The following is a 24,970-nucleotide window of genomic DNA, read 5'->3' on the forward strand; positions in this document are numbered from 1 at the left end:
CTTAAATCCAAAGAAGTGGGGGCATGATCCAAGATGACTATACTATGATAGTTGCAGGAATTGACTGAGTGCATCATTCTATCATCCAAAAGAAAAAAATAGATCTGCGAGTTTTAATGGTGAACGTGAAAAGAAAGAGAAGAAACATTGTTGAAACTAGTTGGAAACATTGACCTCCAGGGATCTGTCAGGCCGATCTGTTTAGTATAGGACTCTACAAATCTAGCAGAGTTGGACAACGTGTTATGTTTTGAAGAAGACCTGTCCAATGTTGTATTTTGAACCAAATTAAAATCTCCTCCTATAATTATGTAATGACTATCAAGATTAGGGAGTACAGAAAAAAAACGAACAAAAAAACGAGTCGTTTCCCAATTGGGGCCATATATATATGCTAAAACAACTGGGACTGTTTGTAAAATTCCAGACACAATCACATAATGACCATTTGGATCTGAGATCATGGATTCAGGTTCAAAAGCAATGTTCTTATGTATAAGAATCGCTGCCCCTCTTGCCTTCACTGCAAATTTGGAGTGAAAACAGTGACCAACCCATGTATACTTTATGCAAGAAACATCCAAAGGAAGAAGATGCGTTTCTTGTAAAAAAAAAAAGAAGTTATGTCTCCTCTGAGGGACTGTAAATGTGAAAGAACCTTTTTGGTCTTAACAATATTATTATGTATAACAATAATACATTCCAAGAGATAAAACAAATATTTGTATTTGATCTTGTTGTGCTATCAGCCATTTGAATCATGTATAACTACAGCAGTACCCTGATCCATGAAATGTCCGGAAAAAATACAAAAAAGTGAAAAGACAGAAGAGGAAGGGCAAGAAAAAAAACACACAGAAACAAGAAAACAGAGAAAACAAGATCCATAAATAGACCAACAACAGTCAACAATCCCTTATACCCCCCCCCCCCCTTAAACTAACAACCAAGAAATAACATATCTCTCCGGATACCTTGTCTTCCTTTTTTTTCCCTTTTTTTTTTTTTTTTACACTTATTCAAACTACAAACCTTATATTTCCCCAACAACACATTATAACACCCAATCACGAGAATATCTGAATTATAATTATTACTGCAAAGCATATAAATAAAGTTTACATTTCCTTAAGTGACTAAATGTGTTTTAACAGCACCTCGAATGAAACTTGTTCAGTCTCAAATATGGAATACAACAACTTCTGAACTTATATTGCAGTCCATGGACACTAGGGCCTGTTTAAACAAAACAGGACCATAATTAACATTTGCTAAACCAAAGGAAAATGCATTGCTGAACAAATAACCATAATCTATATTCTATAAATACAGTCTTCCTAGTTTTTATGTAAACTTATTTTAAAACAGAGCCAAATAGCGACCTACATGTGATGATGAGAAGACGATCAAATCGCTCCCAACTTACATATCTCCAGTAACACAGGTGTCAGTCAACATTGGGTTGCTCAGAGACAACGCACTGAAAATCCTACTACCGCTTAGCTCCTCTGCCGAAGTGAACCACATGTCTCGCTGGATACAAAAGAGCCGGTTTGAATTCCTGTTTGTACATATCAGCCATGACTTGATGATACAAAGCCCGCTGCTCCATTACCTCGGGGCTATAATCTTCATAGATAGCGATTGGTTTCCCTTGAAACTAGTTCCCTTCGTTTTTTACATGCCTCGCGAATGACCGTATCTTTTAATTAATACCACAACTGCTCTTGGTCTGTCCCCTGGCTTGGGTTTAGCAATAAGGGAACTGTGTGCCCGATCCAGCTCTGGGGGAGGACAGTACTTGGTTACCAAAAACTTCAAAAAGCAACTCAGAGAAGAATGTTGTTGGCCGTGGACCCTCGATCGACTTGGGTACGCCGATGATCCTTATGTTGTTACGTCTGCTTCGGGCCTCTAGATCCGTGGCCTTGGCTTTAAGCCTAGGTTTCTAGATGTTCCACCCGCTCATCTAGCGATTCCTAGCGTTGAAATTGCAGCCTTGAACTCTGTCGCCAAGGCCGCTCTATGCTCTTCCAACAGATCTGTTAGTGCCGCCATGTTCACTTCATTTGGCGTAACGGGCATCTCGGTTCTTATGTTTGCTTCTTTCTTGGATATTTTCGCTGTTCTAGTTGCCATTTTAAATGGATACTGTTATTAAAAAGCCATCTTATTAGTTTTTGTAGTGTGTCAGGAAAACGTCGGTGGGGTAGATAAAGAAATATACAAAACTGAATTGGGAAGAGAGACAGGCACGTCTACTCCATTGCGCTGCTCACCGGAAGTCTGGCCTGTATCGTTTGAGTGAAAAATTCAGACATAACAAACTGTAAAACACAGTGACAAGATAACATTCTGAGAAAACATGCCAAATGTATACACGCTACTGTATGCATCCCCCTATCCCCTTGCAAAATAAGAACAAAAATGTATAGAGAGCCAAGGGTTTTAGACATACGATTTTTCATCATACAATAAATACAATGTCTTATCTCCTGCCCTTGTCTTTTGATTTTCAATCAAATTTTTATGTTTAGCTTGTCAGGACCAACTTGTTTGCGTGAATTTGAAATAGAAACAACAGGCTCTTATGCACAAGTTTATCAGTAGTGGTTGCCATTTTTACAAACTATAAGACTGCTGGTGCACACTAAATTTACTTTTGGTACCTTTGAATCTCAATGTGGGCTTGTTGCACTACCATTTTTGAACAAAGATTTCCATTGGAAAAATTATTGGTGCTGTGATGTTCGAGAGGGCAGCAGTTTCTCTGCCCCACATGCTTGTATCTTGATCATACCAACTGTAACGGAGAGGCTAGTCCTAGTTTACTGTACTGTTTCTAACATGTCGTCTGCATTCATTTGACTATTTTCTCTATGTAGGATTGTTGCAGTGTTGTAAAGTTGCTTTATTATTTGTATAATTGTTATTATATGAGTAAAATAATTTCAACAATCAACATTTCATTATGTTCTCCTTAATCTGATTTATGTTGCCTTTTTATTTTTAAATAATTTCTAACATATGCAATATTGTGAGATAACATTTAGAAAGGAGCTTAATGCAGTGATTATATTTATATGTATGCTATATGTAAATTGCTTTCCTTATGATGCTAAATTCTCAATTGCTGATGCTTACATTCAACCTATGGTGCCTACATTTTTTAATTGAGGATCTTAGTACATTTCATAAAGAATTATATCACCCCAATCAAGCCCCTGACTTCACAACCCCACTGTTTGCCGAACAAACATGTATGGTTTTATTCGATTTCATAAATTTCATGTGTCTTAAACGATGTATTTGGTGTATTATGCACACCAGTAAGCAGTTTCGTATAAGTTATTAATGTACAAAAACACAAAAGCTGTGTACACAGTTGAACAAATAATATATGTATTACAGTGTTTACTTGTTAGTAGGTTCAGTTCTATGAAATTGTTGCACATTACAGTTTAAAAACAACAATCAACACAGTTTTATCAATTATAAATTAGAGAGCCACATATATCTATTATAGAAATATGTATTTGTTCTTAAAAAAAGTGCTTATATTAAATTTATACATAATAGTTTTAATTTGTATGTATCCATTTATTTTACTTAATCTGATTGTTCATCAGATTAATATCAATTTATTTTTATAGCGTTTTGATACTTTTTTATATATACTTTGCTTTACTTTGCCTCTAGGCAATATCAGTTTACAATTTCAAGCATTCCATTTTTGCCATTAATTGTTATAAAGAATCAGAATGAAGTACTACAACAGACAATATGTCCACTTAGACATCTAATTTCACCATCATCGACTCAGTCTGGGATTACATGATGACTCAGAAACAAAAGAGCCAGACTAAATCCATACTGTCACGATTCCCTTGTTGTCTGCCCTGTGTTTCACTAGTCTTTGTCTCAAACTCCTATTCCCTTTGTAAAACTACACTTCCCATGATTCCCGGCCCTCATCACTGCCAAACCTGTGTGCTCACCTGATCGTCGTTTGTCATCATCATGTCTCCTGTGTATTTAAACCCTGCTGTATCTCCATTTCCCTGTCGATTGTCGATGTTTATGGATGCTTGTTTCCGTGCCCTTTGATGTTTATCCTGTCTGTTAAACCTTTGTATGTTTTCCGTGTTTTTGTTGTATTTCCCCATTGCGGGTGTTTCCTTTGTTTTGGTTTTGTCTATTTAGATTTTCACCCTGTCAAATAAATCTAACTCTGCAATTAGATCCTCGCCCCTCATCTGCCTTCCAGCTCATCGTAACAGAACAATCGACCAACAATGGATCTAGCAGGGTTCCTCACGGAGCTGACACAGTCGGACTTGTCTGTCCGGGAGTTCTCCCACTTCTTCACCAGTGTGGCCAGTTACACCGGCTGGGATGACCACACTTTGAAGGTGGCGTACCAGTTCAGTGTACCCAAACACCGATGGTGGGAACTCCCGGAGACCGGAGACTACACTTGGCAAGAGTATGTGGGTCTCATCGTAGAGGAATTCGCTGCCGGGGAGCCACCTCTCCTGATCCCGGCTCCCGCCTCTTGGCTTTCCTCTCCAGCCACGGTGAGTGAGCCAACCCCCACACCTGCCATGGTCAACGAACCCGCGCTGCCAACTTAATCCGCCCAGAGGGGGAGGAGAAGAGGAAAGGCCTCTGCTCTCCAGCCTCCGCCAATCACGGTCAACCAGCCAGTGCCTGCAGCCCCGAACGTCAGTGAGCCATTGCCTGTAGCCTCGAACGTCAGTGAGCCATTGCCTGTAGCCTCGAACGTCAGTGAGCCATTGCCTGTAGCCTCGAACGTCAGTGAGCCAGCGCCTGTAGCCTCGAACGTCAGTGAGCCAGCGCCTGTAGCCTCGAACATCAGTGAGCCAGTGCCTGTAGCCTCGACCATCCCAGAGCCAGCACCTGTAGCCATGACCGTCCAAGAGCCAGTGCATCTCGAGCCTCCCAGGGCTCCGCCTCCCGAGTCTTCCAGGGCTCCGCCTCTCAAGTCTCTCAAGCCTCCCAGGGCTCCTCCTCTTGAGCCTCCCAGGGCTCCGCCTCTCAAGTTTCCCAAGTCTCCCAGGGCTCCGCCTCCCGAGTCTTCCAGGGCTCCGCCTCTCATGTCTCTCGAGCCTCCCAGGGCTCCGCCTCTCCAGCCTCTCAGGGCTCTGCCTCCCGAGTCTTCCAGGGCTCCGCCTCTCAAGTCTTCCAGGGCTCCGCCTTCCGAGTCTCTCGAGCCTCCAAGGGCTCCGCCTCTCAAGTCTCTGGAGCCTCCCACGGATCCGCCTCCCGAGCCTCCTACGGATCCGCCTCCCGAGCCTCCTACGGATCCGCCTCCCGAGCCTCCCAGGGCTCCGCCTCCCGAGTCTCTCGAGCCTCCCAGGGCTCCACCTCCCGAGTCTCTCGAGCCTCTCAGGGCTCCGCCCCCCCGAGCCTCCTACGGGTCCGCCTCCCCGAACCTCCTACGGCTCCGCCTCCTGTGCCTTCCAGGTTTTCGCTTCTAGAGCCTCCTACGGCGCCATCTCCCTCGGCTCCGCCTCCAGAGCCTCCTATGGCTCCACCTCCCTCGGCTCTGCCTCCGGAGCCTCCTATGACTCCGCCTCCAGAGCCTTCCAGGTCTTCACCTCTAGAGCCTCCTATGGCGCTACCTCCCTCGGCTCCGCCTCCAGAGCCTTCCAGGTCTCCGCCTACCGAGCCTCACTCTGCTCCGCCCCTGAGCCTTCCAGGGCTCCGCCTCTAAAGCCTCCTACGGCGCCGCCTTCCTCGGCTCCGCCTCCTGAGCCTCCCTCGGCTCCGCCTCCTGAGCCTCCCTCGGCTCCGCCTCCTGAGCCTCCCTTGGCTCCGCCTCCTGAGTCTCCCTTGGCTCCGTCTCCTAGGCCTTCCTCGGCTCCGCCTCCTGAGCCTCCAGGGCCTCCCTCAGCTCCACCTCCTGAGCCTCCAGAACATCCCTCAGCTCCGCCTCCAGAGCCTCTCTCAGCTCCGCCTCCGGAGCCTTCTACGATGTGGTCTCCTGAGCAGTTCACGGCTCCGCCTACCTCGGCTCCGCCCTCGGAGTCCCCCATGGCTGTGGTCCTGAGGCCGCCTCCCAGGCCTCCTGAACCTGTCTTTGCTCTGTGACCAGCTCCCAGACCACCTGATCCAGTCCTCTTGTGGTCACCTTGGACTGCCTGTCTGCCCCCTGTGCCTCCTTGGACTGCCTGTCTGCCCCCTGTGCCTCCTTGGACTGCCTTCTTGCCCCTCGTGCCTCCTTGGACTGCCTTCTTGCCCCCGTGCCTCCTTGGACTGCCTGTCTGCCCCCCGTGCCTCCTTGGACTGCCTGTCTGCCCCCCGTGCCTCCTTGGACTGTCTGTTTGCCCCCTGTGCTCCCTTGGTCTGTCTGTTTGCCTCTTGTACTCCCTTGGTCTGTCTTTTTGCCCTTGTGCTCCCTTGGTCTGTCTGTTTGCCCCCCCCCCTCACTCCTTGGACGATTTTTTTTTTTTTGAGTATTCCCTTTTTCTTTTTGTTTCTGAGGAGCGTCTGGAAGCCACTCCTTTGAGGGGGGTTATGTCACGATTCCCTTGTTGTCTGCCCTGTGTTTCACTAGTCTTTGTCTGAAACTCCTATTCCCTTTTTAAAACTACACTTCCCATGATTCCCGGCCCTCATCACTGCCAGCCCTGTGTCATTGTGCTCACCTGATCGTCGTTTGTCATCATCATGTCTCCTGTGTATTTAAACCCTGCTGTTTCTCAATTTCCCTGTCGATGTTTATGGATGGTTGTTTCCGTGCCCTTTGATGTTTATCCTGTCTGTTAAACCTTTGTGTGTTTTCCGTGTTTTTGTTGTATTTCCCCATTGCGGGTGTTTCCTTTGTTTTGGTTTTGTCTATTTAGTTTTTCACCCTGTCAAATAAATCTAACTCTGCAATTAGATCCTCGCCCCTCGTCTGCCTTCCAGCTCATCGTTACACATACAACTGTGGCAAGTTCTCCAAGATGCTTGAAACATCCTACCTGCAAACTATATATTACTGTGAAACATTTTTGTCCCTTGTGAAAAAATGCTGTAATTTCAGGATGTTTTAAAAAAAAATACCATGAATAGTTTTTATTTATTAATTAACTTCTATTAACTGAATAACCATACTTGGTATTAAAGCAACTTTTGTCCTAATTACACTTGATCACAGTTTTTAAAGTAGTTTACAGGTAATATTTTTATTTTGTAAACTTTTATTTTTAAATTAAGAAATCCATGCCCACGTGGCCAGATTAGCTCAACAAATAAAGATGCTGACTACCACCCCTGGAGTCACAAGTTCGAATCCAGGGCGTGCTGAGTGACTCCAACCAGGTCTCCTAAGCAACCAAATTCACCTGTTGTTATTGAGAATACAGTCAAGTCAAGTCAATTTTATTTGTATAGTGCCTTTCACAACACACATCGTTTCAAAGCAGCTTTACAGAATATCAGCATTAACAGACGATAAAACTGTAATGTCTATAAAGTCGATTAATCATCAATGTGTAATTTAGATAAAATAAGATTTTTAATAGTGTTTAAAAATAATTAAATGATAATTGTATTAATAACCCCAGTGAGCAAGCTGTAGGCGACTGTGGCAAGGAACAGAAAACTCCATAAGATGTAGATTAATGGAGAAAAATAACCTTGGGAGAAACCAGACTCACTGTGGGGGCCAGTTCCCCTCTGGCTAACATTATGAATGTAATGTAAATATTAATTATGTATAGGTAAAATCATGGTTTAAAATTATTAAACTAAGTGTTAATGGTCAGTGATTAAACATTGATTGTGTTTGAACTGTAAGATTAATGACCAAAGTCTTTGAAGTCCATCTTGATTAATTGCAGAAGTTCACATAGATGCAATTGTCCTTTTTAATTGGCTGATGAAGGCTTTTCTTGGCAATAGTTAGTCTAAGCATTTAATTTCAAGATCGTAGTCCATAAATAGACCGAGGTGATGCAGGTTGGACTTGGCATCATTTCATCCTCTGAAGTCCGTCATAATAGATTGAAGTGATGTTTGGCTGGCACCGGCTGCATTAGTCATCATCATTCTGCGACATGTAGCAGTGGAGTCCAACATGAAGCAGGAATGGTGCTGGATCCAGCCGGTTCTGGTGACCTCAGGATAGGAGTCCCGAGGTTGAGACAGGGAAACAAATAAAAAAATGTAAGCGTAGATGCCATTTAATTTATTGCAGAGTTAGAGATCATGCTCAATGTTTCTGGTTCCGGCAGACCCAACTAAAGCAGCCTAATTGTGGGTTGGAGGATAAATTAGGTGTATGCCGGGCTAAATAGATGAATCTTTAGTCTAGACTTAAACTGAGAGAGTGTGTCTGCATCTCGAACAGTGTTTGGGAGACTATTCCATAGTTTAGGAGCCAAATATGAAAAGGATCTTCCTCCTTTAGTGGATTTTGATATTTTAGGAACTATTAATTGGCCAGAATTTTGCGATCTTAATGAACGTGTTGGAATATAGCGTGGTAGAAGATCACTTAAGTACTGCGGAGCTAGACCATTCAAAGCTTTGTACGTAGTTAACAGAATTTTAAAATCAATACGAATTTAACAGGTAGCCAATGTAACGATGATAAAATGGGGCTAATATGATCATATTTCTTGGTTCTCGTCAGCACTCTGGCTGCTGCATTTTGAACCAATTGAAGTTTATTTATTGATCTTGCTGGACATCCTCCCAGTAATGCATTACAATAATCTAGTCTTGAGGTCATGAACGCATGAATTAGTTTTTCGGCATCAGCAACCGAGAGCATATGCCTTAATTTAGCAATATTTCTTAGGTGGAAGAATGCTGTTCTACAAACATTTGTAATTTGATTTTCAAAGGACAGGTTGGTATCAAATATAACACCTAAGTTCTTCGCTGTTGAAGATGATGTAACAGTACATCCATCTAGAGTCAAATTATTTTTTAGTGGCTCATCAGGTTTTGAAGAAATATAAAGTTGTGTATCATCAGCATAGCAGTGGAAACTTATTCCACGATTCCTGATAATATCTCCCAGGGGAAGCATATACATGGAGATAAGCAGAGGCCCTAAAACTGATCCCTGTGGCACTCCATATTTTACTTTTGTTTGGTTTGACAATTCCTCATTTACATAGACAAAGTGGTAGCGGTCTGCTAAATATGACCTAAACCATGCTAATGCCACTCCACAAATTCCAACATAATTCTCTAGCCTATTCAAGAGAATGTCGTGATCTATCGTTTCGAATGCAGCACTAAGATCTAAAAGCACTAGAAGAGAAATGCAGCCGCGATCAGATGATAAGAGCAAGTCATTTGTAACTCTGATAAGTGCAGTCTCTGTACTGTGATGAGGCCTAAATCCTGATTGAAATTCTTCATATATACTATTTCTCTGTAGAAATGAACATATATGGGAGGATACTACCTTTTCTAGTATTTTTGACATAAACGGGAGATTTGAAATCGGTCTATAATTAGCAAGTTCTCCAGGATTAAGTTGTGGCTTCTTAATTAGCGGTTTGATAATTGCCATTTTAAAGTTTCTTGGGACATGTCCTAAGCATAGCGAGGAGTTAATGATATTAAGAAGAGGTTCTGATATTACAGGAGATACCTCTTTTAAGAGCTTAGTTGGTATAGGATCCAACAAACAAGTTGTGGCTTTTGATGTTTCGATAAGTTTTGTTAGCTCTTCATGACCTATGATAGCGAAGGATTGAAGTTGCACATGAGGGAAATTATTCGACACTGTTTTCTGAGGTGCTATGACAGATGATTGCATAATTCCAATTTTATTTCTGATTATTTCAATTTTATCTGTGAAGAAATTCATGAAGTCATTACTCTTGAGCTGTGATTTAATATCTGGTTCGGTTGAGGCTTTATTCCTAACCAATTTAGCCACAGTACTGAATAAACATCTAGGATTGTTGTGGTTATTTTCTATGAGTTTACTAAAATATGCTGACCTGGCAGCTTTGAGTGCGTGTTTGTAGCTACAGACACTATCCTTCCATGCACCCTGAAATACATCTAATTTTGTATTTTTCCACATGCGCTCCATTTTCCGAGCTGCTCTCTTGAGAGCATGAGTGTGATCATTGTACCATGGTGCAGGGCTTATTTCTTTAATTTTCTTTAATCGAAGTGGGGCTGACAACATCAAGGGTGCTAGAGAAGACTGCATTTAAATTTTTTGTTATTTCATCAAGTTCTTCTGGGCTTTGGGGTTTATTGAGTATATGAGATAGATCTGGAAGAGTATTAGTGAAGCTATCTTTAGTGGTCGAAAGAATAGTTCTACCTGAGCGATAGCGTGGTGTAGATTGAGTAACATTAGCTGATTGCAGCATGCAAGAGACGAGGTAATGATCCGAGATGTCATCGCTCTGCTGCAGAATTTCTATATTATCAACATCAACTCCATATGAAAGAATTAAATCTAGCGTATGATTATGGCGATGAGTTGGTCCTGTTACATTTTGTCTGACTCCAAGAGAGTTGAGAATATCGATAAATGCTAATCCCAATGTATCATTTTCATTATCTATGTGAATGTTGAAGTCACCAACAATTAAGGCTCTATCTACAGTAACTACAAGATCTGATAAAAAAAATTTGCAAATTCACTAAGGAAATCTGAATAAGGCCCGGGTGATCTATACACTGTAGCAAGGGTAAAGGACAACAGAGAATTTTTATTTATATTTGTATTTGACGGTGTCACCTTAAGCATTATTAGTTCAAAAGACTTACATTTATATCCTGTCCTCTGAGTAACACCAAAAACTTCACTGTAAATTGTAGCAACACCTCCTCCTCGACCCATGTTTATAACAATAACCTGGGGGAGTAGATTCATTTAAACTAATATATTAATCCGGTTTAAGCCAGGTTTCAGTCAAACAGAGTGCATCCAATCTATGATCTGTAATCATTTCATTGACAATTAGTGCTTTGGTAGAAAGAGATCTAATGTTTAGTAGCCCTATTTTTATATGATGTACATTTTTAATTTGTTTGTTTTGTTCAAGTTTGACCTTAATCAAATTTTTTCTAAATGATTTAGTGAGGGTATTGTGTTTCAGTAGTTAGGTGGAACAGACACAGTCTCTATGAGATATCTAGGTGATACAGTCTCTATGTGTTGTAGTTTATGTGACCTGTGTGACGTCTCAAGGCAGCTAGCAGACGTTCGGATTAACCAGTTTGTCTGCTTGGCACATGGCATACCCTCCTTGTAGTCACCATAATGTGGTTCTTGCTCTTGGTTGGGCGCATAGTGAGTTTTGAATGGATATTTTGGATAATAGCATGAAGCCTCCACACGCTATTCCTCTGCAGTAACACACATAACAAAACACGTGATAAGATGCAGGATTGACGATCTCAGAAATGGAGGTAACTGAAATTCTTCCTCCGCCACCCAGATTGAGGTGAGTCACAAGGACTTAGAGCGCATTACAAATTGGGAACGCAATGACACGCAATACAGATCCTGATTCAAGAACAAACCAATTATTTTCAATAAACCTGTTCAGTCACACTACACGATTCATTACCGAATAGCACTATGCCACATTTCTCAAAAACATCATAATCATTAGTAGATCAAACAAACCACTGCGACCAATAGTCTCTATCATCAAATTAGGCTACAATGTTTATAAGAAATGAAGCCCTAATCTGATTGCATCTATTCTTAATCAACAATTCACAAATTCAATAATCTCTTTTAAGTAAACAACTCATTAAATGGTTTATATCTCTCAAAATTATCACATTTCCAAGAAATACACAAAAATTCACTATTCCAATATAGCAACTGAGTTTTGGCCAAATCTGGCTGACATTTGGCACTTCTGGTTTAGTTCTGTCATTGGGTTTGTAACACCATTTTGTGAAACAGCATTCAGCTGTGTTATTGCATGACTCTGATCAGCCATAAGAAACAAAAAGCAAAAATAACTAATTTGGCTGAAGCCTAGTTTAAGTGTGGTCATCCAAACTGGCTGACTTATGGTGTAACACTGGCTTATATGATGAAGAAAAAGACACACATTTGGCTGAATTCTGGTAATTCAACTTCTTATTCTTGTTCTTCTTTTGATTACATTGGCCACTTACTCAGAAGTATTGCCAATATCCACTGTACATTTTATAGTATATATAGCATGGGAGATTCATCTATATTCCATATACAATAAATAAATAAATACATATAAAAAATAAAATACAAAAATAACCAACTATTGAAACATTGGTTTCAACCAAACCAACGTGTTCAACTCCTCCAGCATTCACATAGATTTCTACAAGCCCAAAGCTGAACATTTCTACACCACAAGCACTACTGTATATCTTACACCCTAAAACCATGTCATATTACTAATTTGGTGCAAATGTAACTACATGAGACAAGAACCAGCTGACCAATTTATAAAACCACCAGTCACAGCTTGCTTTTCACATGACATAAATACATTTCAAATCAATATAATACAATTATTATTTAATTATTTATTTTTAAACAAAATTCATCATATTTTATCAAACTACACAATAATGACTCGAAGAGAGTATAGATATTACAGTTTAATCTTCTGTTAATGCATAATCTTCTGTAAAGGTATTTTGAAACTATATGTGTTGTGAAAGGTGCTATATAAATAAAAATGACTTGACTTGACAATAAACAGCAACAAAAGGTTGTTGAAAAAAATTGCTGCAAAATGTATTTAAAAATGTTTACTTACTGCTACTATACATGAAAAACAAACAACAGAACAGCTCAATGGAACTCTGCTTTCTTCTTCCACAACCATTACAAAACAGTAGGTTATTACTTACATTTTTCTTAGTTTACATATATAGCTTTCATCTCTTTAACTACTCATTTACACACACTACAATTTGTGATTTAAGATGAAAGAAAATATGTCATTTCTTAATGATCAACATACATATTTTACATTGCAACATAAAATAAGCAATTCCCCGTCTGTCGCTCACTTCGACGTTGTGTCGAAGAAGCGACACTAGGGGTCTCTCTTGAGCGCCGAATATGCCTCTGATCTATGAAAAAAGGCCAATGGGAATAAGGCAGACAGTATTTGCATATGCCACCCCGGACATACGGGTATAAAAGCGGGTTCATTCAGAAATCTTCTTCGGAGCCGATGGTCCTGAGGCAGTCAGCTGCGAGTCACACACCTGTTCCTGTTTTCCTCTGACACTTGCCTGTTGGATTATTACAGTAATCCAACAGGCAATGGGCGCATTACAGTGGCTTTCTCCTTCTCTGCACAGCAGTGCAGTTTGCTCCTGGGTGCTTCGACAGCGCAAGAAACTAAAAGAGTTATAAAAGAGTGATTTTCTCTGGAAGAGTTATTTCCTCTAAAAGAACAAATACGCAGCTGGCGTTGAATGTCCTTTTCAGGACGTGTCTTTATAAAGATGCCCTTCCGCCCCTGCATAGTTCCTGGATGCGGTAGAGTGCTTTCCGCTTCAGACGGCCACAGGCATTGTCTCGTGTGTCTGGGTTGCGATCACACCGAGGCAGCATTTGTGGATGGTTCATGTTCTCACAGCGAGAGCATGACCATGGCAACGTTGCGGTCGCGGATTGCTTTCAACATAAAGCACGCCACTCTAGCCGCCCCCTGCATTTCTCCTTCTTCCCACGGGATTGAGGACAGTGTGGCTGGTGATGGAGGCGAAATGGGGATGGCAGTGGGTGCAGCTCTACCGAGTAAACCCCCTTGGACCACCCACCCCCTGGCATGCTCGTTGACTCCCGTCCGTGCTCGAGGCAACAGCGGCTCGCCTCACGGCCAGTCTGCCTATCCTCTAGAGCTCAAGGTGGATGAGCTCGCCGCTGCATCGGAGAGCACGGCGTCTGACGCTGAGGACTCCCCTGGGCTGCTGCCTTCGGGCCTGCATGCCCAGACTGAGGCAGATGCGCAGATGTCCGATATGCTTGCCCAGGCCGCCGCCAGCATGGGGCTGGACTGGAACCCTCCGTCCTCCCCACAGCCATCGCGTTTTGATGACTGATTCCTGGGGGCTCTGCGCCGCTAACAGCCACGATCCCCCGGTCCCGTTTTTCCCCGAGGTGCATGATGAGCTGACGTCTGCATGGAGAGCACCCCTCTCCACACTTCACAAAGTCATTCGCTCATTCGCTCTCGCTACCCTCGACGGTGGAGCGGCCCACGTGTACACAGTGAATCCTCATGTGGATAGGGCTAACCCTACCACCTGGCGGGGTCACCATGTACTCCCCTCCAAGGCCTGTAGGACAACATCATCACTGACGGCCAAAGCCTACAGCGCCGACGGACACGTCGCTTCCGCCGTGCATGCCATGGCCCTCCTGTAAGTGCACCAGGCCAAGGCACTCAAAGATCTGCACGGGGGTAGCCCTGATCCCGACATGCTGCAGGAACTGTGCTCAGCGACCGACCTTACCCTTAGAGCCACGAAGGTCACAGCGCAGACACTCAGGCAGGTGATGGCCACTCTCATGGTCCAGGAACGTCATCTGTAGCTGAACTTGGTCGAGATGGGTCATGGGTCATGGGCCATGCCCTGTCTGCTCGCCGAGGGCATCCTCCTGCGGCAAAGAAACACCCTGCTCTGCCTCAACCCGGGCCCAGCTCTCAGCCCACGCGTCGAGCACCCCGCAGGAAGTCAACGCCCCCCACCTCACGGAACTCGCCCCCGCCACGGGCTACCAGGCACTCCTGAGGCGATCGACCCAGGGACCAAGATGTTAGCTCCGGAGCAGGTAAGCAGACTGCTCCTTCCCCCGGTGGAGGGCCGGAAGGAGAATCTTTTGTTGGATTTATATTTGTCGCACCCCCTACACGGGGATACAATACCCACATTCTCAATAAAAGAGCTATTTCCTTTGTCTCTGGGTCACCTGGCCCGCAAATGCCGTTCTCACAGCACTCTGCTGCCACACCTCAACAGTCCCAGCATGCTGGACATGGACCCTCCGCCCTCAGCCCCATGACTGTTCCCCGGCCGGCCGGTTCTGACGAGTCCAGAGGACGCCGCTACAGGACCTCCTCCACAAACACGAACCCACCCCCTGCCGGGAGTGCGGAGCAAGGTAAGTGCTTCGAGTCTTTTCTCAGCACTAGAGCCTCGGGATGTGTTCGCGCCTCCCGACGCCATACTATCTGCTCCACAATGCTGCTCCGCCCCGCCGGGTACGTCAAAAATAATCGTCCCCTTGGTGCCCCTAGCACGGAGATTGGATGCGTTGCTTTCACTTCCCAACTCGTCACACTAGCTGGCTCGGACCATCCGACTCGGTTACGCTATTCAGTTTGACAGGCCCCCGCCCCCATCATGGCCACTTCTCCGCAGTACACGGCGAACATGCCAAATCCCTGCACGCAGAAATCGCTACTCTTCTACTCAAAGACGCGATAGAGCCTGTCCCTCCAACCGAGATGAAGAAGGGTTTCTACAGCCCTTACTTCATCGTACCCAAGAAAGGCGGCGGCTTACGACCGATCTTGGACTTGTGAGTTTTCAACCGGGCCTTATACAAACTCCTGTTCAAAATTCTCACGCAAAAACACATCCTAACTTGCGTCCGGCATCTAGATTGGTTCGCAGCGGTAGACCTGAAGGAAGCGTACTTTCACGTCTCAATTCTGCCTCGACACCGACCCTTCCTACAGTTCGCGTTCAACGGCCAGGCATATCAGTACAATGTCCTCCCCTTCGGCATGTCTCTGTCCCCTCGCGTCTTCACGAAAGTCGCAGAGGCAGCGCTTGCCCCACTCCGAGGAGCCGGCATCCGCATACTCAATTACCTCGACGACTGGCTCATTCTGGCCCACTCCAGAGGGTTACTATGCACTCACATAGACCAGGTGCTCAGGCACCTCAGCCACTTAGGGCTTCAGGTCAACCGAGAAAAGGCTCACCCCGGTTAAGAATATCTCTTTTCTCGGCATGGAGTTAGACTCAGTCTCGATGTTAAAACGTCTCACCAACGAGCGTGCGCAGTCAGTGCTGAACTGCCTCGCCACCTTCAGGCCATGCACAATGGTCCCTTTAAAACTTTTCCAGAGGCTTCTGGGGCATATGGCATCCTCCGTGGCAGTCGCACCACTGGGGTTGATGCATATGAGACCGCTTCAGCACTGGCTTCAGACTCGAGTCCCGAGATGAGCATGGCGCCATGGCACGCACCGGGTAACATTCACCCCCGCCTGCCGCCAAATGTTCAAACCCTGGACAGACTCTGCTTTTTATGGGCAGGAGTGCCCCTGCAGCAGGTGTCCTAACGCGTCTTGGTCACGACCAAAACCTCCAGATCAGGTTGGGGCGCCATGTGCAACGGGCATGCAACCGCGGGCCATTGGAAAGGGGCCCCGCTGTGCTGGCACATCAACTGCCTAGAGTTGCTGACTGTATTCTTTGCCCTGTGGAAGTTTCTCCCATTAGTTCGAGACAAACATGTCCTAGTCAGGGCAGACAGCACCACCGCGGTAGTGTACATAAATCACCAAGGCGGCGTACGCTCCCGCCACATGTCGCGACTCGCCCATCATCTCCTCCTTTGGAGCCAGCCGCGACTCAAGTCGCTGCACACCACTCACATCCCCGGCGACCTCAATGCGATGGAGGATGCGCTGTCACGACAACATTGGCCAGGTGGAGAGTGGAGGCTTCACCCCAAGTTGGTTCAGTTGATTTGGGAATGATTCAGCAAGGCCCAGGTAGACCTGTTTGCCACCCAAGAGACCGCTCTGGTATGCCCGAACAGAGGCTCCCCTCGGGGCAGACGCACTGGCACACAGCTGGCCCTCGGGGCTGCGCAAGTGCGCATTTCCCCCAGTGAGCCTTCTTGCACAGGTGCTGTGCAAGGTCAGGGAGGACGAGGAGCAAGTAACCCTAGTGGCTCCTTACTGGCCCACCCGGGCCTGGTTATTGGACCTCGTACTCCTCGCAACAGCCCCTCACTGGCAAATTCCCCTGAGGAAGGACCTTCTTTCTCAGGGACGGGGCATGCTCTGGCACCCGCATCCAGACCTCTGGAACCTCCACGTCTGGCCCCTGGACGGGACGTGGGAGATCTAACTGGTCTACCACCTGCTGTTGTAGACACAATCAGCCAAGCCAGAGCCTCCTCTACCAGGCAACTTTACGCCCTGAAGTGGCGCTTGGTCGCGAATTGGTGTTTTTCCCGGGCTGAAGACCCACAGAGGTGCGCAGTTAGGTCAGTGCACCTATTCCTGCAGGAGAGGTTGGAGGGGAGGCTATCCCCATCCACCTTGAAGGTATTCGTTGCTGCTATTACGGCCCACCACGACGCAGTAGACGACAAGTCTTTGGGTAAGCACAACTTAATCATCAGGTTCCTAAGAGGCACCCGGAGGTTAAATCCCTCCCGGCCAAGCCTGTTCCCCTGCTGGGATCTCTCAGTGGTCCTCACGGGCCTTCAGAGACCCCCCTTCGAGCCGCTAGAATCAGTTGGACTCAGGGCCCTCTCTCTAAAAACAGCCCTGCTGATCGTGCTCGCCTCCATCAAGAGGGTCGGGGACCTGCAAGCGCTCTCTGTTAGCGATGCCTGCCTGGAGTTCAGTCCGGCAGACACCCATGTGATCCTAAGACCGCTACCAGGCTATGTGCCCAAGGTTCCTATCACGGCATTCAGAGACCAGGTGGTGAACCTGCAAGCGCTGCCCCGGGAGGAGGCAGACCCAGCCCCTTCGTTGCTGTGTCCGGTATGTGCTTTGGACCTACTTGGACCGTACGCAGAGCTTTAGATGTTCTGAGCAGCTCTTTGTCTGCTTTGGCAGACAGCACAAAGGGAACGCTGTCTCCAAACAGAGGCTCTCCCACTGGGTGTTGGATGCCATTTCATTGGCCTACCACACCCAGGCCGTGCCCCCTCCCCTTGTGGGTCTGAGTGTTTCATCCTTGTGGGCACTGGCCAGGGGCACCTCTCTAGCAGACATAGCGAGATTTACAATCTCAGGGTTGAGTCAGTATCGTCCCGTGTCTTCTCAGGTCCTAGCCGGTAGAACTTGGTAACACCCTATTGAACTGACCGGGTGGATCACTTGCACCTAGCGCCCTTTCCCGCGTTTTCTCTCCCAGGAGATTCCATATATTCGGATCCCTGGATGATTCCTCCCTAGCCCTATGGGTCCGCAATTCGAGGGAGGAATTCGCTGACCCAGTCCATTACGGGTACTTAATCTACCCGTACTGGAATAGGTGCTCCACAGGTCCGGACTGCTGCGTGGACTCCTCCTGTGTGTATATTTTGCAGTACGGTCCCCTTGCGAGTGGACCCGCATCTCCCTTTGCCAGTTCCAGCTGCCCTCCAGTCGCCGTGCTGTAGCATCTCCCCCCTCCATTGAGGCTGGATCTACCACCATGCCATTTTTTCTACATGTGACCTGAGGGGCCCATGTGATGTATCTCGCCACTTACCTCCCCGTTCCTGGGCAGGTGTGGTCTCCGCAGGGTCTTTTCCCCCTGAAAGAATAGGAAACTGGGTAAGACCCCCTTCCCACGATGGGTGTAAGGGCCCCAGCCGCTTTGGCCCTATGCGAGAAACATAGAGAGAAAAGAGGCCCGGCTAGGCTCGTTCCCAGATTGGCAAGCGTCGCCTTGTTCCCCTGCTTAGGGTAACCAAAAGGGTTCCGATGTCTTTTATGGGGCATTGGGGAAGGGTACGTGCAGTCTGACACAACTGGTCGCCTTTGCACATAAATATACCCGCTCTTGTGTCAGCAGTACACGTACACGGCTCAGCGCATGGCGTGATTTGAATTGGACTCCTAGTGTTGCTTCTTCGACACAACGTCGAAGTGAGCGAAAGACAGGGTACGTCTAGGTTACGGATGTAACCTCCGTTCCCTGATGGAGGGAACGAGATGTTGTGTCCTCCCCGGCCACTTCACTGAGCCGAGCCACTGTAGTGGCTGGACCATTCTGGCTCCTCACAAAATTCCTGAATGAACTTGACGTATTTTCCCGCTTTTATACCCGTATATACGGGGTGGGGTATGCAAATACTGTTTTCCTAATTCCTATTGGCCTTTTTTCATAGATCAGAGGCATATTCGGCGCTCAAGAGAGACCCCTAGTGTCGCTTCTTCGATACAACGTCTCGTTACCTCCATCAGGGAACGGAGATTACATCCGTAACCTAGATGTTTCATATGAGTTATATCAATATACAAATACACATAACCTATGTACACACATAAGCTAATAATTATACCATTTCTAGCATTAATTTGGTTTTAGTTTCATTGCTATAGACATGTTGCAAATTAGACTTTCAACACAACAATTCACAGAATTACATAGTTTTATAAGTTAGAGGGCCACATATGTTTATTATATAAATATTTATTTGTCTAAAATGAAGTACTTCAGATAAATACTTGTCCACTTACAAAGTTTTGAACTTCTGTCTACACATTGCTTACTGAAGACTCATATGCAGTCTATAAACACTATGCACAATATCTATTCTTTCAAATTTCACTGTTGGTTCCCAAACCTGCTTGGACCCCGATATTTATTATTAAGGCCCGAGCACTGAAAGTACGAAGCCCTATTGTTCTTCTAAGGATTATTATGGCCCGAGCACTGAAAGCGCGAAGCCCTTTTGTTCTTCTAAGGATTATTAGGGCCCAAGTAGTGAAAGTGCAGAGCCCTATTGTTCTTCTAAGGATTCTTCTTCTTATTACGCTTCTTTTCAAAGTTTTCAGTACATTTTGGGGTACATAACATGCATGAAAACTCTTGAAAGTTTGCACACCATTAGGGCGTGGCAGAGTTACAGGTGGGGGGGGTTGAAGAAGGGGCTCTTCGGCGCCACCTAGAACATAGTCACTTTCGTGGGGCTATCTAGCACATCCCTTTTGAGGTACAGTCACCAAACATTGTACACATATAGATCTCATCAAGCCCCACAACTTTCATGCTGAGAGTCATAGGCTCTGCCCAAAAGGAAGCTGGCATTTTGGATTGTTTGAAAAAGTCATCCTGAAGAATTTGAAATACTCCTCCCAGGGATTTAATGGTACAGGTACCAAATGTGGGCGACATCATGTCAAGACATTGATGATGCTAAATTGCAAAGGGATTTTTTATATATCGAACGGTGTTGCCATGGCGAAGTGACAAAAAAACATAAAAAAATGGAATAAGGAAAATTCTCATATCTTCTAAGTGCACAAAATTTAAAACATTAAAATTGAGCCAAATGTTTGTCCTTGAGGGCTGATCACTTTGATGTGACTATTGTTGGTCACGGTCGTAAAGCCACCTACTGGAGGAAGGAAGTGTGTCACTTTTAACAGACATTTTCCTGAATTGCTTAAAAAAATAGAGATTAATGTCAAGGAATTGCACATTTTAAATTCTGAAGGGTTTCTTGGTATAAATACTGTTGCAATGGCAATTCATTAAATGTCATCATCCTTTTTGTGCTGTTTTTAGGTATTTGGCATAATTTAATTTCAAAGTTTAATGTTAATAAACATATTTATTACATTTTATATAAATAAAATATATTACAAATATCAAGTGAAATGTAAAAATACAAGAAAACACATGTCTAATCCGCTGTCTGTTAATTATCTGACTGGCAATTACAAGAAATGTTCAATAGAGGGCATCCAAGCTCCATTGTTGAATGATTCCCAACAGTTCTGAGTCTGAGTACAGAATGGGTGGGGACTGATTTCATGAGTTGGTTGAGGTCTTTTGCAGTCGAATCCCATAATAAAAATGCAAACAATGTGTCCCCACTCAATATATACATCAACTGAGTTGCGGATGCAATATTTGTTAATGAAAACATATCGTTTTATATGAACGGATTAGAACCTTTAACTTTCATGCTGGAGCGTTCAACTTTGGGAACAACTATTCCCATGGTTCCTGTCTCAGATTCTTCACCGTCCAATCTTCAATTTTATTTCTGAAAACTGCCAGATACTCATGACAATATAAGCTAAAGGCACATATGATTTGTTAAGGGGTTACTGGGCGTAAATAATAAATGTATTGTCATCATCGTCATCCTTCATTTGCCTGGGAGGAGACAGAGGGGATATCACGAGAGATTTACTCCAGTGTTGGACGTACTGCTTCAAATTGAAAACTCTAGCGATCTCTGGAAAAAATGACATGACCATCTGCGTTCATCGGACAGATGGTCATGTCCAAATTGGACCTGCAGGGGGGCGGGCACGCCCTGGGTGTGAGAGGCTAAGGCAATGTCATCAACGACCCAGTGGGCTAGCCTCTGTTTGGACAAAGAGCTGCTCAGAACATCTAGAGCTCTGCATGAAGACCACATAGGTACGCAAAGCACGCACCGGTCACAGCAACGAAAGGGCTGACCTGAAGCCCACCTGGTCCCATGAGCGCATAGTAACTCTCGAGAGTGGGCCAGGATGAGCCAGTCGTTGAGGTAATTGAGTATGCGGATTCCCACCTCCCTTAGGGGGGCAAGAGATCTTTAAGTGCCTTGGCTTGATGGACCTGCAGTAGAGCCATGGCATGCAGGATGGAGGCGGCCTGTCCGGTGGCGCTGTAGGCTTTGGAGGTCAGGGATGCCATCACTCTACAGGCTTTGGAGGGGAGTACCGGGCGGTCCCGCCAGTTGGCGGCATTCTCTGGGCACAGATGGATCGCTACCGCTCTATCCACCTGGGGGACTTCCGTGTACCCATGGGCCTGCCCGCCCAGCAGACGAGCGGGTCGGCTACGGGCAGTGAAAGGTGCCCTCCATGACCGCGTCAGCTCATCATGCACCTCTGGGAAGAATGGTATCGGAAAAAAATCTGCCAATGGGGTAAGCAAAATAAACTTTTTTAGATTTTTTTTCTTGTTTTGAGTCTAAAGTTCACTACATTTAGTCAGATTTATCTTAAAACAAGACTTAATATCTTATCCCATTTTGCTTGACAAGTAAATAAGTCATGTTTTAAGAAAGTTTAGATAATTTGACAGGAAAACAAGACAAAAATACTTGTCTTGAAAATAATTTTTTGCAGTGCATGTCAAAACTTCTCCAGGGCCAAAACCACCCTCAGACCCCAGAAGGTTAAACTGCTGCTGTCGTGGGGTTTTTCCTTTTTATAACAGAGCAAAACATTCCTTCCTATTTATAATAGGGCAAAATCATCCCTTTGAAGGGGCCCCCGAGCAGAGTTATTAACCGAGTTAATATTGAGCCAAATTAAACTATGTTTTATTCAATCTCTCATCAGACAGGTTAATACTTGATAATTAAATCAGTCTTACCTGTCTGGAGAGATCCCAGACAAGCCCCCAAATCTGTTAGATCGTTTCGTCATTCAATATATTAAATTTATTTTCTTGATCTGCAATCCCCATCTCAATGCGGATCAGCTGAGGGAAGAAAGAAATGACACAGAGAACCAATTCTATCAAATCCTGCTTCAACGTTTATTTGTACAGCACTTCATTATATGGTCCAGCAAAACAAAATTCCACTGGACTAACCAATAGAAACATTCTTCACCTTATCTGGACATGACATACATGTTTGATATGAAATAAAATTTGTTCTTAGGACAGAGAAGAAACACATTTCTATAGATTGCAGTTTACCAACACACCCTTCAAAACAGGAAACAGCTTGCAACGAATCAACTGTGTCTTGTAACAGCCGAGTACACTATACTGACAAGAGAAGAGTTCGTTGAGAGCCCTTATTAGTTTACAATCACAAAATAAATGGGGAACTGTTTCTTCAACAAAACCACAAAATGAGCAAGTTTCATAAATTATATGATTTAACCTTATGCTTTTCTTTTTTTCTGTGTATATAACTTCATATTTTGTCGCGATCCACGGACAACATACCACGCATTCCATTGAGAACTCAATCGCGACCAAGAGGAGGTTATCCCATGTGACTCTACCCTCCCTAGCAACTGGGCCAATTTTGTTGCTTAGGAGACCTGGCCAGAGTCACTCAGCACACCCTGGATTCGAACTCATGACTCCAGGAGTAGTAGTCAGCATCAACACTTGCTGAGATACCAGGCCCCCAACATCAAGTTCTCTTTAATATTTTGGCATACTGAAAATTTGAGTCAGATCTAGAAAATTATTAGTTGAGCTATCTTTAGTGGTCAAAAGAATAGTTCTAACTGATCAATAACATGTAGATTGAGTTACCTCCTTTTTATTATCTATTTGAATGTTGAAGTCACCAACAAATAAATCTCTATCCATGGGAACTACTAGATCTGAACGGAAATCTGCAAATTCTCTAAGGATATCTGTATAGGCCCCTAGGGGTCTGTAAACAGTAGCAAGAACAAAAGACAACTGAGATTTTTTACTTACATCGGACAATAACACATTATTTTAAAATAAGTGTACCCTGACTCTAAGTAACACCAAGAACATCTCTTAAGGTGTCTCTTATGACTTAAGGCAGCTAGCAATCGATCGTTTAGCCAGTCTGTCTGCTTCCTGACCTGGGCCCAATTATATAAGACAATTATAAGACTATGAGCCAAATTACAAGATAGAAGAGCAGGTCAGGTCTACCCCGAGTTTTTGGGGCATTCAGTGATGATAATCTCTGTATATCTCTATATATCTCATCACCATGATAAGCAGGGAGGGGGTCCAGAACAATTTACAGTGTCTAACATAATTTTTGCAAGTTCACTCTCCTCTTTAACATTATCTATAGTGATCTCCGACTGGTGAAGACAAACATCATTAGTGCCGACGTGAATAACAATCTTAGAAAATCTATGTTTAGTATTAGCCAGCACTTTTAAATTTGCTCTAATGTCAGGTGATCTTGGCCCTAGGAGACATTTGGCTAATATGGCTGGTGTTTCTATTTCCACATTCCTTAAAATGTAATCCCCTATAGCAAGGGCACTTTCAACAGGATTCTCAATGGGTGCATAGCTGAGTGGGAAGGACCTGTTGGAAACCTTAACAGGAACAGGAGAGTGATGATGCTTTGGCTTGCAACTATGCTGTCAAGTCGTTACCCATTTGCCCAGTTGCAGGGCTTTACTGCTGGAACTGAAGACTGTACATGACTCGCGGTACTGGCCATATCCGAAACAGTATCTAATGGCCTCTCTTTCTCACTGACCTCCACTAGCATTCAGATGTGTGTCTCTAACTTGGTAATCTTCAATGCCAGCATAACTGCTTCCTTACATTTATCAAGTGTATCCCTCACTGCTGATGGATGAAGCTATGCAAAACATGTGGCATGAATTACAAGTAATGATTGCATGTGATGGTGCCATGACTTACTGCAGTTGTTTGATGAAAAAGGTGTTTGTGGTTTGTAAGCAACAGTAAAGTGGAGAAAAAAGTGGAACATTCAGACACCCGCTACACCGCTGTGGGAGGCGTTTAGAGGAGCATTTCAATGAGGATGCTACATGTAAAACCTAAATTAATGTGAAAAAATGTGTTATTAATAACTTTATGACTCATTATATTAGTATAATTATCATTATGACAGTAAAATAAGCTGTTTTAACCACTTAATGATTATTTAAAGTAATAAATATGCAGTACAAAATTATTAATTTATTGTTTACATTTTTTGAATACATGGTGCTAATGTGCTAATATGCTATATGTGACCATAATGTGTGCCAGCTACACGCCGATGTGTTCATGTTGACAGGTTTTGACTGACTGAACAACATATACAGAAGTAGATGTCAGCGTCAAGGTAGGCGGAGCTCCAGGGCACACATACCGATGACATGGACCAATGGCAATAAGAAGTTGTTAAGCAGTCGGTTAGAAGTTTTCCTAAAAGTTCATCCATACAAGCTGTTATGAACCAATGAAACAAATGCAAAACCTAGACTTTTTGGCCAGATTTTGTTCTAAATTATGTCACACCCATTCAATTTTGTATGAAGTATATTTGGGCCTT

The sequence above is a fragment of the Xyrauchen texanus genome, chromosome 5, assembly GCF_025860055.1.
Source record: "Xyrauchen texanus isolate HMW12.3.18 chromosome 5, RBS_HiC_50CHRs, whole genome shotgun sequence".
NCBI classification, from domain to species: domain Eukaryota; kingdom Metazoa; phylum Chordata; class Actinopteri; order Cypriniformes; family Catostomidae; genus Xyrauchen; species Xyrauchen texanus.